General features: G+C 38.7%; 1 pseudogene; it reads right to left on the bottom strand.

Annotated features, from left to right (window-relative positions):
- Positions 1-307: 307 nt before the first annotated feature.
- On the bottom strand, positions 308-1,300 carry LOC139460859 (uncharacterized; annotated as a pseudogene).
- Positions 1,301-15,212: the final 13,912 nt, after the last annotated feature.

The following is a 15,212-nucleotide window of genomic DNA, read 5'->3' as shown; positions in this document are numbered from 1 at the left end:
TATTTGTTTGCCTGCCCTGTTATACTGGAGTAGAGAAGCCTCTTATGTACGCCTGCTGGCGTATTTCAAGGTGCGCCATAGAGGAGATTTTACGTGTTGTCACGTCCTCCATGCGACGGACGTGTCCGAGCCAGTGAACTCAGTCACTGCAGCTTACTCCGAGGATCCGCCTCTTGTCTGAAGTAGCGGGTACAAGACCCGCTGCCGTACAGAATGAATGAATGAATGATGTTTATTCTCTTAAATCACGGCAGTGATACAGAGACGTAATTGGATACAGGAATTAGATACAATAGGAGAAAACATGTCAATGGAACATTTTCATACATGATCTTATATAACTCGACAGTTTTAATAGAATTGGCTTATAAATAATGGACATCAAATGAGAGAATTTTATGGCAGAAGGATATATAGAGTAGTATTGAGGTAAAAACTTGTTTCTAATTTCTGAGAGTTTTGGACATTCTAACAAAAAGTGCATTTCATCACATATCAATTTTTTACACAATGTACATTTTCTTTCCTCTCTCACAATATTATACCATCTTCCTGTTTCAATGGGTAATCTATGATTTGCTGTTCTAAAACGATCAAGAGAGATGCGTAAGGTGATTGGTAGTTCTAGTAAATAAGGTTCTAGGGATGGTAACTCTTTAAACATGTTATAATAGTAACCTTTAGGTGAATTTTCCCTTGATTCTCGCCATCTTTGCAGAAAATTATCAATGAGAACATGTTTCACATTTTGTTTCAACCATGCGGCACTAATAAAGATTTGAGACAACCAAATGTAATTAAAGCCTATATTTTGAAGAATGCATTTTACTTCTTTTAATAGTGGGAAAAGGTAATCTGGATTTGCAATGGACATTTGAAACATAAGTTTATATACTATACTAGAAAGGCTAGTTTGTGATGATGTTAGCTTGCACCAATATTAAACCATTCTTATCTTGATGAAAATGCTGAGAGGATACCTCCCTAGTTCACCATATACCATGTAATCGGGTGTTGACTGTTTTAACTTGAGAATATATTTACAAAATTGAAGATGTGCACGTTCAATGACAACAGCATTTTCAAAACCCCACACCTCAGATTCATATAACAATACTGGCTGAACAAGTTGTTCAAAAAATTTCAATTGACACTCAATAGGAATTTCTAATTTTCTAATTTTACGAAATACGGCGTACATTGCTCTAGATGCCTGATCTGTCAGTCTACCAGTGTTTGTAAATAAAATACCAAGGTAAACATATTCTTTAACAACATGAAGAATCGAGCCTTTTAACATAAAATTGAAGACTCTAATTGTGGAGCGCTTGGCAAAAATAACAACTTTCGTTTTGTCAACATTGACTTTAAGTTTCCAGATAGTACAATATTCTTTAAATAGAGTGAGACACTTTCTTAAATCGTCTGGGCTTTCGGCCATTAAAACAGTATCATCGGCATACAAAATGAGAAAAAGTTGTATGTACAGTTCAAGTGAATCTATTGAAAGGTTATTTACATTATGCAGTCCTTCAAAGTCATTTTCAGATAAAAATTGTTCAAGGTCATTGAGGTACAAAGCAAACAGAAAAGGTGACACATTTTCACCTTGTCTTTCACCCTTTTGACATGGGAAGAAACCTGACACCTTGTTATTATGAGAAACACAAGATTTGATATTTTGATACATATTATATATGACATTTAAACATTTTCCTTTGATATTAGACTTTATCATTATTTTCCCACAGACCACACCTCCATACTGTATCGAAAGCTTTGCTAAAATCGACAAAAACACAATACAACTTCTTATTAAGATTTCTATAGATATCAATGAGAGCTTTAAGAATAATCAAATTGTCAAACGCTGCGTAATGTTATCTAAATCCTGCTTGCGCTTCGCTTGTTAGATTAATCTGAACTGAGTTAGCTTGTAATTGATTATTCAACAGTGTAGTGGACAATTTACCTAAACAGCTTAGGATAGAAATACCTCTGTAATTGTCTGGGTCAGCTTGGTTTCCTTTGTTTTTGTAGATTGGTTTTATTTTGCCAACAAGCCAAGCTTCAGGTAAAACTCCAGTGTCAAAAACGAGGTTAAAAAGCCTTACGTAAACCGGAATCATAACATGAATAGAGCTTTTAATGTACTCATTGTAAATACCATCCAACCCACAAGCCTTATTGTTCTTCAATGCACGGACCACTGACATAATTTATTCTTCTGTAATCCTACAATCTAAGATATCATCATGATTTTCATAATTTATGTTATTGGTAAAAACATCGTCATTATCATCAGAACTTTGATTAAGATCTTTAAAAAATTTTAAAAAATTGTCAATACTGATTTTTTCTGCTGTTTTCTTTGGTTCAAATGATTTTAAAATTTCCCAAAAATTCTTAGGGTTACTATCCTTACATTCCCTCAGTTGTTGGACACTTTTGTTTTGATATGTCTTAAATGCCTTCTATAGGGTTTTACTATAAGCTCTACTTAATTGAAATGTACATAGCTTTGCTATTACTGTCTTTAGTCCTTCCATATATACGTTTACACTTGTGGTAAAATCTACGTGATGATTTACATTTTTCATCAAACCAGGGTTTATGCTTGTGCTTATGTACAGAGTGTGTAGAATTTTTTACAGTCCCTAGAGTAGTTTCAGCTGCGGTAATCAGCGTCTGAAAGAGTTTATTTACAATTTGGTTAATGTCATTTGGCTCTATTTGGTCTTTACATGCATCTAATTATGTACACTGATGGGTAATGGCAACCTTATCGATATTACATAAAAAAGTTTCACTTTTATCAGGAACCCATCTTTTTACAACTTTATGTACATGTACATCTTTGTCATCATCTATAACTGGAGACAGTTGTTGTGCTGTAGAATCTAACATTAACGATAAACCACAGTGTACATCGGACGAGATCGGGTCAAACTCCTGCACCTCAAAATCTATTAATAATGGGAATGTTTCTGCTGATGCAATACAATAATCGACAACACTGGCATTTCTGCATGTCAGTTTACCAATACCCTTGTCTTTGCATAATCTCCCATTTACAATATACAATCCGTTATATTTACATAAATCCAGGAGTTTATACCCGTTACAGTTTGTCTAACTTTACACCGTTGTCAACTAGAAGTTGTACAGTTGAAAACAACAATTCCTCGTCAATAATATCATTGTCACATAAATATTCGTCCAAAATGATAAAATCCGGAAGATTTTTAGTACGACAATTCATATCACGAACAACTCACATGTACTGTGAGCAGTTAGACAAACGAATGATATCATTTTCTAGTGTTGTAATACTTTCCGGTGAATGAAATCTACTTTGCTCTGGTGGTATATACACAGTTCCTAGGATAAGGTCATCGTTAACATGCAGGAAATCACTTGGTATCTTACACCATAAAACAATATCATGTATCTTTTCGATGACACTCACCTTGTCAAATAGTGTCTCTTTGATGGCTACAATGATCCCGCCAGATACACGTGTGTTCAGTACGTTAGTTCTGTTATTCATATGAACTGAAAATCCTAAGATGTTCACAGCATCTAAATCACACGTTTAAGTTTCAGTCAGACACAGTATATCGTATCTGGACACTTCGTTCACAAAATCGGGGTTCAACAGCTTTGTCCTAATACCACACACATTAAGAGACAGTATCTTAAGTTTCTCGTGGGAAGTTACGTTTTCACTGTTAGACGACTCACGGGTTTGCTGACCTCCGTTATTTTCCTACCGCGGCCTGTTTTCTCCCGTCTCCTCAGTCCTGGCCATCCTGTTGGGTTGTCTGTTGTCTGACCGACCGACGGCACTCGCGTATGATCTCCTGCTGGGGGGAGGGTCTCGTGGGGTGAGATCTATAAACGGGTCGTCTCCTGGGTACACACGTCTCCCGTCTATATACAGTTTGTCTACTGTGAGGTTAGACTTGTGCTGAAGACGCAATGTGCTGAAGACGCAGTCCTTGTAAGAAATGACCTTGCTGTGGGTTGTCAGCTTGCTGTTCTCCCACACTCTCTTCATCGGTCCGACAGGGCGGCGCTATGTTAATCTGTCTGTAGATCTCAGCATCCAAAGACAGATTGTCTGTGATAGTGGATCCGAGGTAGGTGAACTGGTTCTCATCCTCCAGCCTGTAGACGTTGATGGAGGTCGCTGTAGGCAGCTCGATGGCGTGGTCCATCATGTCTGTCTTGTCTTCTTATCGTCTGTTCAGTGGCTTGCCAGAGCGAGTCATCTATAAAAAACAGAGGGCCTCATATACTTTAGCTTATGCCTTCATAGATACTCGCATTAATTTGGTGGCTAATTTCATGATTTACAGTATTCTTGAAGAACGTCTAAAGTAGGCTCAAACACAAGGTGGATTAGGGGGAATTGTGATCATAAACTTGCTAAATATTTTATGACAGTCATGCTAGCTTAAAAGAAGAATCGATTTATTCTTATAATATCCCTACAATTCGTAAGATTAAACAGATATATTCAGGTGACATAAAACTGAATTACATTTCCTGTTTCCATAGTTTGCTAAATTGTTATAATTTGTTTAAAGCCACAGCAAGGCTTTTCATTCTTAACTTGTTAGTAACAATATGATGCACGGCACAATGAACTGGACAGAGGGGACCATTAAGTTCGCTCATCAGTTAACAGTAAGTATAAACCTACTCATTGTGATCGCTTTTAAGTAACTTAAACTTCTTTTTATAGGCATTAAAACCTATTGTGAGGTTTTAGTTTCCAGTCGTGTTAAATCTCATAAACAGGGATGGTCCCTGGGATTTTATAGGATATTCAAGTCATATTTGCTATAACATCCCAGGGATTTTATATAATGTCCTGGGTATTTTATTAATATAACTTCTGTTCAGATTGTAACATGTAATGAAAAATTGACAAATGTCTTCTTTATATTACACTGTACATGAACACTATCAGTAATACTAAAGTATGTCGTTAAGAATACATGTAGATAATTCATTTTATGAGCATACGTTACTAACATATGGCCCATCATGTGGATATCGCCTATGTGCACAGAATCCAACAACGCCACACCTTATTCCCAACAAGAGGGCACAGATGGAAATACACTATTTCATGCGGTGTATCACAAAAATAGTTTTGTTCCGAATCAGTATAAACTGTTGATGTGACCTTCACGAATTTTTACCGTTGTACATTGTTGTGACGAGGGGGCAACAACTAACGATCGTATATCATTTACACATGGATAGAAGTTGAATGTTTTGACGCAAAGCTTTCGACAGCTGGAGCTCATTGATTTCTTTTGGTAAGTCGAGCATTCTCTGTTATTGCTTCGAATGGACGCTTCATTTTGGTGACCCGACATATACATGATCTGTCTGGTTCCAAAGCCTGCATCATTCACAGCCTGAACCGTTTATACTAAATGGTTTTTTTTATATATGTCATGAATCCCCCTTCAGTAGTTCCGTATATCTCTGCTCGATTCACGTAATCACGTGAAATACTGACGTTCATCGGGAAATTTAACGACAGTCAGTTTGGTGGTGTTCACCTAGGCGAGGTTACCCGCTACTGTCAATATATACAAATGGAAAAGTTTATAAGGCCATGTTCGGTTCTCGCATTGAAACAAAACGATCATAAAATGAAACATTAGAAACATATTTTAAAATAAACTTTATTCATGACAATATTTTATTACCGATATTCTTTATACGTTAAGTGTACCTGTAATATGTTTACTTGTCTTCAGGAGAAGACACAACCCCGACAGAAGTGAATGGGCTTACACGGATTACACGGACGTTTATCGGTTTAAGGAAAACACTGACCGCAGCGAGGAGATCTAGGCCAAAGTAAATACTGATGGTAGACAGCCAACGTCACAACCTCCACTTAGCATTAACAGTAACGCTCCTGAATGAATAGGGTTGAATCGGATCATGTGCCATTAGAAATGTCTCTCATACATCAAGAAAAAACACTGAAATTGTATAATCAGCAACATTCAGATATATGTATTGTTAATTACAAATACACCTGGAATCCAACTCTATCGAATGCATTTATTGAAAATATCCACTTTGCCTCCCAATCATATTTGTTAGAAGCAACACAGCTCGTGGACATAAGCATTGATCGGGCTGTTGAATCAATTGTCCAGGTTTTTAAAAGCAGCCGAATGTATGAGGAATCGTAAATTTACGGGCGCTTCTAGATTTTTTCGTTTATTATCACTGTGAGCGAGCAAAGCATCGAACTCGCAAGACTTTAAGACATTTTCGGAAAATCAAATCTGTTCAAAATAAGCGTCTTTATTGTGTTGAAATAAATAAATAGAAGAGCATTTGTAGGCACACAATACAAGCTTATCAAGTAAAAAAAGCAGATATGTTGTAACAACAAATAACCCTGCTAGATTTTGGAGGGTACTTAGGGGTATATCCACAGTACCCCGTCATTTTAACACTTATCAGTCAGGATATGTGGTTTACATTTATACTTCAGTTCCATGTTTCAATCCGACTGTATAAACAGGAGTAAGAAATGGAAATGGCTCTTCATCATCTAAAAAATGGCAAATCTGCGGGTATAGATGAGATTTTGATTGTAATGTTAAAAAGTACATCAGACAGTTTTATGCCATATATTTTATTTGCCTCTTTAATAAGATCTACAACTCTGGTATATTTCCTTCAGTTTGGACCCAGTCTATTATAGTACGGTACATAAGAAGGGAGATACGAAGAATCAAGATAACTACAGGCGAATTTCATTACGAAGTGTTATAAGCAAGATATATACGTGTGTTCTTAATAAAAGCTTTTCCAATTGGGCAGAACTAAGGATTCTGTATTGGGTATTCCACCACCGATCACATTTTTACTTTATACTAAATCATAGAAAAGTGTTTGATTAAAAAGAGGCCAAAACTATATGTTGCATTTACAGACTTTAAGAAAGCATTCGACTTTGTAAAAAGATATTAACTATGGTACTGTTTGCAATAAAATGGCCTGGGTGGAAAAATGTTATCAGACCTAAAAGCCATTTACTCTTCTATGAATTCTTGTGTTAGACAAACTTCCTCATGTACCGAGTTTCTTCCAAATGATGTACGCCAAGATTGCATACTTAGCCATTTGCTATCTTCTTTATTCATAGGGTAACTTTCAAAAGCTATAAATGAAAACGGTAAACATGACATACACGCGTTTCCAAATATATATGTTACTGTTATTTGCAGATGACGTCATCCTTGCCTCAGAATGTAATGGGGGTTTACATCCTTGCGGTTTTTCAGATGCATGGGGATTAACTGTTTAGAAACAAAATCAAACGTACTTTTTTCAGAAGGGGTGGCACCCTATCTGCCAAGGAGAAATGGACATACAAAGACACCCCCTGCCCATAGTTAACAGTTATAAGTACTTAGGTGTAAAAATTTCTTCAATTTTCAAAAACACAAAATGTATTGCTGAGCTAGCAAATCGCGGAAAACGGGCTTTCGTGAAAATAAAAATAAATTTGAATAAAACAGGAATGATTGATCCAAAAGTATATTTAAAAAATATTTGATACACAGGTATTACGATTTTTTTATATGGATCAGACGTATAGGGTACCTGCGGTATGGTCAATTAGAACGAGTTAATCTTTTGTCATGTAAACGTTTTCTAAAGGTGGGAAAACAAACGACAAAAATGCCATTGTCTATGGTGAATGTTGTCGCTACACGATTTATGTCAATGCACAGGTCCACATTATAAAGCAGGGGTTAAAATTAACCAGAGTGCAGGAAGGGTGTATCCCAATAAAATTATATAACATGTTGATGTATTTCGACAACATTGGTCATAAAAGATGGGGTGCATCTGTTCGTAACATTTTATTTTCGCATGGTTTAGGATTTGTATGGTTACACTAGTCTGTTGGGGACAATATAGCTTTCATTGGGGCATTTAAAACGTGCCTTGAAGATGAATTTCTAAACAGCGAAAAGTTTATTTGCCTGAATTGTAATGGAAATTTCCAACTATACTCAACAACAAAAGTTCCTGAGACACCAATATTTCAGTGTATTTTTCAAATAAGTAAAGTTTGATTTTCAATATTGTAGTACATGTATAGAATCAAGTCACACAAATGCAACTGCTACAGAAAAGCATGCATTCCTTGCAAAAGTTGACTTCTTCACAAGCCCCATGCATTTCACTACCCAAGAATGGGTATAAAAAATATGTGCGCTTATTTAGAAACGTGCTGACATCGTGCAACCACTAAGAAAAACAACAAAATGACACAATTATTCAACATTCCGAAATGCCACGTCTGTCCGAAAATGAGCGTCTGCGAGCCATTGGTTTGCTTGAAGCAGGATTGAGTCAAGGTGATGTTGCAAGACAATTTAACGTCCACGGAAACACCATTTGGTGTTTATGGCAACGTTGGCAACAGACGAATGCAGTCAGAGACCATCCTCGGTGTGGCAGGCCACGCATAAACAATAACCGACAAGACAACTGGATTCGAAAAATACTCCTACGAAATCGATTCCAGCCAGCAACAGTCACTGCAAGAAGCATCCCTGGCCATCGACGAATATCTTCACAAACCGTACGTCGTCGCCTCAGATGTTCAGGGATTGTCGCCAGAAGATCCGCCAGACGTCCGATTTTGACAGGAAATCACTGTCAAGCACGTCTACAGTGGTGCAGACCGCGTCTACGCTGGACGGCCATGCAGTGGGGACAAGTTCTATTCACTGATGAGTCTCGTTTTCACCTCGGCCACAGCGATTAGCGGATTCGAGTCTACCGACGTCGAGGTGAACGTTACGTGAATCATTGTGTCATGGAAAAGGATCGGTTCGGGAGCGGCAGCGTTGTGGTATGTGTTGGGATTGCAGCAAGACATAGAACCCGTTTGATAGTGGCAGACGGAAATCTCAATGGACAGCGCTACCGCGACGAGATCATCGGCCTTGTTGTTCTACCGTTTTGGCGTCGTCATGGCACATGCATTACCTTTCGCCCGGCCTCATAATGCCCGACTTTTTCAGGGTCTCTTCAACAAAACAACGTGAATGTCATCCTCTGGCCGGCGTACGACCCTGATCTCTCATCAGTCGAGCACATGTGGTATGAGATGGATCGGCGCCTTCGACGTCAACCAGATATTCCACAGACACTCCAGGAACTTCGAAACATGCTCCAGCAGATATGGACAGATATCCCACAAGACTTTGTGCGACGCCTGGTCCATTCCATGAGACGAAGATGTGTTGTTTGCATCGCAACCAGAGGTGGATACACATGCTATTGATTTGTAAATTGACATTTTGGCATGTTCATGTTTTATTAATGAAATTACGCATTTTCTGAAGTCAGTATGGCAAATTAAACCATTTGAACACTTACAGGAGTCTTTTATCTGTTGCAAACCGAAATTGTTTCAGATTTGGTAAAAAACATAACTTTGCATTAAATCTTATTCAATGTCACAGGAACTTTTGCTGCTCAGTATATATATAAAATTAAAAAAATATTGTGTACAACTCAGGATCAGTTTACACGTCTGCAATATTATGTATCTTGTGCATACAAAAAAGACATGAATTCGTAAAATCCATGTAATGTGCTTCACATTGTATTATTGGCATTGCATTTATTGTATATGGGCCAAAGGCCTACACACATATAAACCAATTTTGACTTTGTCACCACTTCGTCACCCTCGACACCGATGAGATTGGGCCTGATCTACGCAAATAATATTTGTTTCCCTTTTGACATAGTTTGGATAATACACGTCAGTTGACTTTGTGATTTAAGTAACGGTATTTAAATTATAGTTTTTGTATTATACATACCGTTTTATATGCTACATACATCTTCAGCAAACGAACATCGTACCATAACCAGTATTGAAGAGCACATGCGTTTACGAGCAGTGCAGCCTTACCTACCGCCTAACAGAATACCGCCAGCCACATTCCAGGATCCCACAAACTAGCTTGCTGACATAACTTGATCAAGCTATACGCCATATCATATATGTATTGATCTACAGCATAGCTATTGTGTTTCCCCTCTAACAACGTTTGTCCTTGATATGTGTAACAATGCTGCAGTTGAAGTGACACACGGCAACAGGTGACTTACTGATGGAATCGTGTGAGTACATAATAACATATCTGTGCCAAGTGGTAGATATTCACAGCAACACTATGAGGGTTCGTCGTGTCTTCCTTTTCTCAATGATTGTTTCAGTCTTTGTGTATTTTGGCATCCACAAAAAGTTGATGGGCATACATCCTCCTACGAAACCGATGTCAATGACGAAGAAGACCCCATTCTACAAAAATCTGTCGGAAGTAGAAGTAGAAATATTGCAGACTTTACTCAAATGTTTCAGAAATAAGGAACATGATGGAACAAAGTCTAATGTTGGTTACCACAGCAAGAGTCAAAGTGTTGACAAGAAGAAGGCCATGTTTTCTGAGATGATATCAACCTCCGAAAGAACCATTTTTAGAAAATTGCTCAAACACTTTTCTGAGACAGTGCCATCCAATATAACCTACTTCCTCTTTGCCGGATCCTTACTCGGGTCCTACAGACATCACGGGATGATTCCTTGGGATGATGATGTGGACATAATTGTCAGATCAAGGGACAGGCCTGCATTGTTGAAGCACTTGAAATCACTGGAGCCGGAATACAGCTATTACCTTGGAAAAGTATTGTGGAAATTGTTTCCAACAGATTGCCAAAAGACCTCTCCATATCCTTGGAAATGGCCCTTTCTGGATATCTTGTTTTATTCTGAAAGTCACACACAAGTAATCACCGAAACCACACCAAGAAAAGTCTTCAATAAGACGGACATATTTCCACTCATCAGACGACCATTCATGAACTTGATGCTCCCTGCCCCAAAGAATACATCAGGTTTCCTTAAACTGTTTTACAACAAAACCACTTGTTGCACTGTCCTCTACGACCACAAGAGAGAAACATTTCTTCGTTCTCATAAACGTGTATGTCTCTCCTGTGATCACCTGGTTCACATGTTTCCCTTTGTGAACAGAAAGTTTTGCGATGTCACAACCATTGAAACATTGGAGGATGACAGTGTCGACTTTTCTGACAGAAAAGTGTACATTTCAAATGAGTAGTTGAGGGATATATTTGGGAACGGAAATGATCTAATAGGTGTGTTTCAATAAATAGTCTAGAATCCGAATAATCTGTTGATGAATATGGTAATGATTCGATCTTTAATTTTGTTTTTATATCCTCAATGTTATTTTGATGAACTACCTGGCCTAGTTAGATTGTTAGAGTTTTGGCAAGCTATCGTGTATCCTCAGGTGCTCATACAAGAAGATGTCATTTGAATGGAATCAACGGTTAGACTCGTAGCATAGCAGGTGACTTTATGTGTTGGCTGATCACGCTCTGTGGCGTGGCTGAATGGATGGAATAGTGGACGAATGGGATGATGGATGGATTGGTGGATGGATTGGTTGGTGGGTTTGTTGGAGGATCGAACAGAGGATGAATGGTTTGGAAATGATTGATTTGTTGATGGATGTTTGAATGGAATAGTGGATGTGTTCAAGGTATGAGTACAAGACTAGGGAAAGATTCCCACCAGAAATAATTGACCAATAGAATTAAGCGTGGCAGGGAGGCATTATTAAACATTTCATACCTGGTATCAAAGCTGTCAAATTATATGTTTGAAATGTTTTATAATATATTTGTGTGTTCATTTTAGAACGTAGCGTTCTATCTCCTCAGTTTGTTCAAACGCCTGAATCTTAATGTTCTCTGTAAATTGAAATATGACCAAGTTTACAGAAAGAATGATGTCCGCGAAACACCAGCCACAAAGTTGAGATGGCTGTTGGTGTCCAAAGAATTATGTCTGTCGTTGGTTTTACAGTTCAGGAGAATACTATATTTTATTTCGCTACACATGTGGTAGATATACACCTCAGCATAAATATCGCACCAAACAGTGGGTTGTTGATATTATGGTTTGTTTTGTCCAACATGATGAACTACAATCATTGTCATATAGCGGAACATACTGACTGTGCGGCAATGGTTCCTTTCCAAAAAATCTGTGACAATCATTTCATGGGCTTACAAACACTATGATATAGTATCTTATGATGTTTATATCATCAGTGATGCATAGATACATAGACCAATACGATCACCGTTCTGGCCTGACACCTGTTGGTAAATGTCCTCGATCACGCTGTCAAATAAACGTTGCAGTTCCGTGGACAGGTGGTGTGGTGGAATTTTCCAAGTAGTTTTGGTTCATTGTTAAACGATAAGTATAGTTCGAGGTTCTGAACCGTCTGGATCGAGACACCTCTATCTTCTCCAAGCGATACGGTTCACTCTGCTTGCCAGTCATGATGTCCATGAGTGCCTGATGAACGTCTGCTCATGGACAAACCTTCCCCAAAACAGGATCGAAATGCACCAATCAGAAGCTTGTTTTTTTTTTGACCAATCAGAAGACAGAACCGACCAATCAGAAGACAGCACACGAGTCGAGTTTCTCTCCCATGGAAAATGCATTGAAAAAACAAACACAAGGGTCGGGTCTGTTTGGAAAACCAAGGCTCAGTCCAGGGACCGAAACGGACCAATCAGCGTGCAGCGTTTTGGACCAATCAAAACAGGGAACATTTCGATCCGCTCCCTGCATTCATACACCACGTCTGTCCATGTCGGTTCACCTTTAGAATTCAGGCGTCCGTTCCAGAACATGATCGTAGCGCTAAGGTGATCGCAACTCACATACTTTAACGAACGACTGTAATTGCGCTACAATACGATCGCCTTCTGAAACGAGACCTTGCACCTCAAAGTTTACAAGCACGTCATAATACCCGATGACGTAATTTGTGGAATTTTGTTGCACGATACTTCGGCGATGTGACGTCAGCCCAGCAATAAAGTTGCTGGCCTATTGACTGTGTATAAGCTCGTCTCCGTAATCTGTCATCTCCACACACAATCAGCACACACCCTGCACACCCTCCTCCCCTCACCCGCCGCATGGAGGCATGCGCACGCCCGACCGGAACCGGAAGTGACGTCATCGTGGATGCCCCTCTTCGCGCATGCGCAGAACCACTTCCGGCAGGGGGAGTTAACTCCTGATGATATAAACCCATTTGGTGACGGGACACTGTAGAGGGCCAACCAGATGCGTCTCCCTTTCACTGATGGCCGACTTATCACACGTCAGGTTTTCAAGGCAGTGCACAGATTTCACGTTTGGGTATGTACTGTGCTGATTGCAGCAGATGACCTCCACATTTAGTTTTAATAGTGGGACATTATTATGTCTCGGCAATTGTTGTAACGAACATAATACAAGGTATAGATATGAATACACCAGCCATTAAGAAAGTGGTCAAATGTAACAAATGTTATATTTGGGATAACACTTCCTAAGTAAAGTATTGATTCTAGTGCTTTAAGTACTCGGTACACTTACTAGAAACTGTATGTTCCTAATGTAACATTTTTAAGGGATGTCCTATAAATGTAATATCACAATTGTCTGATTACAATACATTGAATATTATGCATGTCCACAATTATTCAGCAATTCATGTGTCTAGCATTGTGGTGTGGGCTGAGGTGAAATTGGGTTTAACGTCGCGTCCAAGATTATTGCACTTATATAGCGACGTGCATGCACCGGTATGTGTGTCTGTGGCTGCTTGTACTAGTCCGGACTGATGCCGATTTATAGTGCTAGCTCACTGAGATACCATGCCGCAGTTTAACATGAATACCCCACTCAGACACAGTATACTGACTCCGAGCCGACCAGTCCTTGTTTTAGCCCCTTAATGCCGAGCGCCAGACAGGGTAACAACAAGTACAATCTTTTAACGTCTTTTTGTATGACGCGGCCCGGAATCGAACCCGGGACCTTCCGTTCTCCGGGCGGACGCTCTACCATAAGACCACGGAGGCGGTCCTAGCATTGTGAATTCAGACACATATAATGCAAGTTTATTCCAAGCATGTCATAACCCCAACAAGCCCCTAATCAGCAGACAATTTTTTCCTTACTGCGGGATCAGGCCTCCAGACAATTCCAGTCTCAGCTTCATCTCCACCTCAGGGTCAAATGTCAATTCTTTTGTATATTCCGATATTGGAGCATTTAATCCAATTGTATACCATCCTCTGTCAACTTTAATTCGTTTACAGCTTTATATATACATTTTAAGTTATCTAACCACTGTTTGTCTGAAATACTGGCTGCGTCAGGTGAATTTCAACTAATTCATTATTTCGTAGAATATTGTATTTCGACTTCACTTCAGAATTTAATTCTGCTGTACGTACGTAATTTCAATGTATCACTAAATACAATGTAACTAAAAGTGACAAACATTTCCATGATGATAATCAAATTTGCTATATCACCAGAAACATGCGCCCGTCACAAACACTTGCAAAGGCAAGTCAATTGTCGAGCGTGTCCTCATTTTGGCTGCCAAACATTCGCCAATCAGAAAATAGCTTTCTCCAGGTTTACGACACTGGATTCAAGCTGCCGACTTCCAGTCATGAGTTGTATTAACGGCCTTTTGAACGGTATTCCTGTGATATCGCAGCGTGTCAGCTTGGTGTGTCGAGACACTGAGGTGTGATGGGAGTCTTCAACGTTTACCATTTTATTGAAACCAACGATACAGGTTGAGGAATCCGTAATGAAGTCAAAGAAAGTGATCATTTGCAACATTGTCAAACTTAGTTTCATCCACAGAAACCACGGACCTTTTTCGCAAAACTAAAATTCAACTCAATCCTTCACTTGTTGTTTAGTCACAATGTTTATTGATTATTACCTGCGAAATACATTGCAATTAGTCATCGAGATTTCCATTAAACACACCTTACACCTGTTGTATTCTGAATTGATCGTCTATGCAATCGTATTTCTATGATCTATAATACACAGCCTGTTACTCAGATTTATTTCGCTTATTGACTTTCTACAAAGGTTTGTGAACACACGAATAATTATCTATACAAACATCCCTTCCTTATAAAATAACATGCATATTAACACACGCAAAGGGTTTTTACAAACAATAGTTTATTTTATGCTTCCAAACAAACCA

Source organism: Haliotis cracherodii, unplaced genomic scaffold (assembly GCF_022045235.1).
Source record: "Haliotis cracherodii isolate W230 unplaced genomic scaffold, xgHalCrac1.p SCAF_14, whole genome shotgun sequence".
NCBI lineage: Eukaryota > Metazoa > Mollusca > Gastropoda > Lepetellida > Haliotidae > Haliotis > Haliotis cracherodii.
The sequence above is the reverse complement of the archived record's forward strand: the minus strand, read 5'-3'. Positions and strand labels throughout refer to the sequence as shown.